This window comes from Apis dorsata, unplaced genomic scaffold (genome assembly GCF_000469605.1).
Source record: "Apis dorsata unplaced genomic scaffold, Apis dorsata 1.3 scaffold_220, whole genome shotgun sequence".
NCBI lineage: Eukaryota > Metazoa > Arthropoda > Insecta > Hymenoptera > Apidae > Apis > Apis dorsata.
This window is the reverse complement of record NW_006263502.1, coordinates 2084951-2087682: the sequence shown is the minus strand read 5'-3', so window position 1 is coordinate 2087682 and position 2732 is coordinate 2084951. Positions and strand designations below refer to the sequence as shown.

General features: G+C 41.8%; 1 protein-coding gene and 1 long non-coding RNA gene across 4 annotated transcripts in view; both read left to right on the top strand.

Moving 5' to 3' along the window:
* LOC102681024 (aryl hydrocarbon receptor protein 1) overlaps positions 1 to 2732 on the top strand; it is a 143392-nt gene that overhangs the window by 28307 nt on the left and 112353 nt on the right. Inside the window, exon 1 of one of the 3 annotated variants that reach the window (XM_031510278.1) lies at positions 1729 to 1944. The exons of the other annotated variants lie outside the window; for them this stretch is intronic. The gene's annotated coding sequence lies outside the window, so the exon portion shown is untranslated. Of the gene's footprint in view, positions 1 to 1728; positions 1945 to 2732 lie in introns of those variants that run through there. 3 annotated transcript variants of the gene reach the window in all.
* The window catches only part of LOC116185573, a 19552-nt gene that overhangs the window by 6739 nt on the left and 10081 nt on the right, over positions 1 to 2732 (top strand). The window contains exons 2-3 of the long non-coding RNA XR_004150424.1: positions 984 to 986; positions 1488 to 1492. This is a non-coding gene — a long non-coding RNA (uncharacterized LOC116185573). The remainder of the gene's footprint in view (positions 1 to 983; positions 987 to 1487; positions 1493 to 2732) is intronic.

Here is a 2732-nt window from a genome sequence, read left to right as displayed (position 1 = left end):
GAAAGAGAGAGAGAGGCGTGCGAAAGGCAGGAGGAAGAGCGCAACGGGTTCGGCGGCGGGCCTCTAGTACTCGATGAAAAACCGGCGAATGAATTCTCCTCTTTATCCGGAAATCGGTTTTCTTCGGCCAACAATTTGAAGATTGTTAAAAGTTGCGAGGCAAGAAATGGATTATACGCGGCGAAAAAACTGGACGATTATCGGGGGGAGGAAGAGAGGAACAGTTTCCACAACTGTTTCCACGAAAGGCGCGAGATCGGTTGCCGGCCGTCGAATCTCGAATCGGGTCGTCGACAGCGGAAAAGGTAAACAAGGGGGCGAAGCCCAACGTGCAAGAAACGAGACTTTCTTATGGCCTGTTGCTCGCATTAATTCCCGGCTTATCGTAAAACTGACCGCCGCCTCCTCGTTTACCGATTATCTCTTATTTACCCGGTTTCGCGTAACTTGTTCTCTCTGACCCGGCCATTTCGACCGAGACTGGGTGGCGCAGGAACAAGCTTCTATGAAGCTGTTGGTAAGAAACGTAAACAAGGGAATTATCGGCGCGAACCGAAATGTCCCGTTGGCGCCAGCTTCTTGCCATCCGATCGATTTGAGAAAATCGTGCCAATGTTCCAAATTGTTGTTATTAAGCGTTTTCGTCAAATTTTTGTCGAGCGTTTGAAAACAATTTTAAGAAGCGTCTTCGTGTTTATTTCTCGTTTGTGAATGCGTTCACGTATCGTTCGATTGTTTCGTTGAATTTTTTTTTTTTTTTCATTTTTTAGAATTTACGAAGTTTATAAATTTTATTTAAAATTTTCCAAATTTTTCAATGGAACGGTTCGTGCTATATTTACTTTAAGAATGTTAAAAGATTGATCGATTCGAATTTTAATTATCTTCTTCTAGTACAAAAAAGAGCAACAAATTACATTTTCTCTGGATCTTTATATAAAATTCGTTGAAAGATAAGATACGGATATTCGTAAAATTATTAGTGTGTATTAAAGAAAAGTTTCAATTTGTAGGTTTGAAGCTAATTGCTTCATCGATCTCAAAAGAGAACGCGCGCACAAAATGTTATTTAATAAAAAAAGAAGAAAAAAAAAATGGACAAGACAAAAGGAGAATCGAAGGTGGCTTCCTGTGCCGGTTGATGGCGGCACGCACGAAAATGTTTAACGCAAACGAGCATAATGGGATCTTTGCTGGAACAGGAGGAAATAAAAGTGGCCGGTAGCTTCTTGGGCCACTCTTGAACTTAATGGGGTTAACCCTTGGGCTAACCCACGTATAATTAAAAACAGAAAATGATCCGAGACGAATCGGGGGTTATTGATCTCTCCTGGATTTTACGCCGACGTTTAAGAACCACGAAGAAGCCGATCTATCGATTCGAACGCGCCCTAATTCCTCTATTTCTATCTGCCGATCAACGATGGATCTATCGAATATTATTAATTTACGATCGACTTTCTTCATCGATAAAAAAGAAAACGAAGGATTTGTAACAAAAATCTAACCTTCTTCTTCATCCTCTTCTTTCGAGAGAGGAACAAAAATATCTTTCATGAGTAAATTTTCGAAAGAAATTAAATATTTCTTCTAAAATATCGAAAATTTTGCAGCAAAAGAGGAACGCAAGTTTCGCAGGGATCGGATCTGAATCGGTCGAGTTGCGGAGTTGATGGACGAAACTATAGAAACATCGTCGATCTATACGCATTAAACGTTGGTGAAACGTGAAACGTGTTAAGAAGTTTGCCCTTCATCGAATCGTTTAAAAATCCTTGTTGTTGTTTTCGAGTGAATCGGGCTGAAGGGGGAGGAGAGTGGAAAGGGTGGGTCCTTGCGGAGGGAAAGTGAAAGAAGGAGGAGAAGCCGAGTTGCCGGGCATCGAAGGAAGAAAAGGAGGCGAGGGGGAGCCGGTATTCAGATAATATGCTAATTTCTTGACAGGTAAGTAAAGCACGTAGCAGATTAGCCCCATACTAACCTCACAATTCAGTCGAATCGGTAATGGTTATGGCCGTTAATGGCTACGTATTTCAAGTCGAGCGACGATCGTTTTGCTATATACGCTGCCTCGCCTCTCCCCTTTGTTTGTACTCGACTCGACGATAGGTAATGCCTCCTCCCCGGTACATATATTCCATCCTACTAATTCGGTATGCAGTTTCTGTCTGTTATCTGCCCTCCACCGAAATCTCATTTTCAAACGAAGGAGAGGGCAACGTTGCGCTGGCCAACAGCGCGGAGAACCGATGCCCTTCTTCCACCGATGGGAATTCTCTCGTCCAGCCTCGAGCCCTATCCTTTCCTTCTCTCACAATGTGAACCTCTCTGGATCAAGAATCAATATAAAGAGGGAGGAACTCGAAATCACTGCCCTTCTTCGTGCTTGTCACGATTTCAATCGTGTCGATGTTGCGATTCGATGTTTCGAAAGAAGAGGAGATACGAGTAGAAACAACGAAAGATTGTGGCAATTTTCAATCTTCTCGAGGAGAGAAATCGAGAAGAATTCGATTCGATTAAACGAGCAAATAAAAATCTCTCCAATATCTAATAATATAATATATCCCGATTTTAATTCGTCGAAATTACAAGTCGAAAAAAAGCTATGTATAATCGGAAGGAATGGCAAGAAATAGTTCAAGAGAAGAAGGATCGATCGAAAAGCGATTCGATATTTGGAAAGAAGAGAAGATACGAGTAGAAACAACGAAAGATCGTGGCAATTTTCA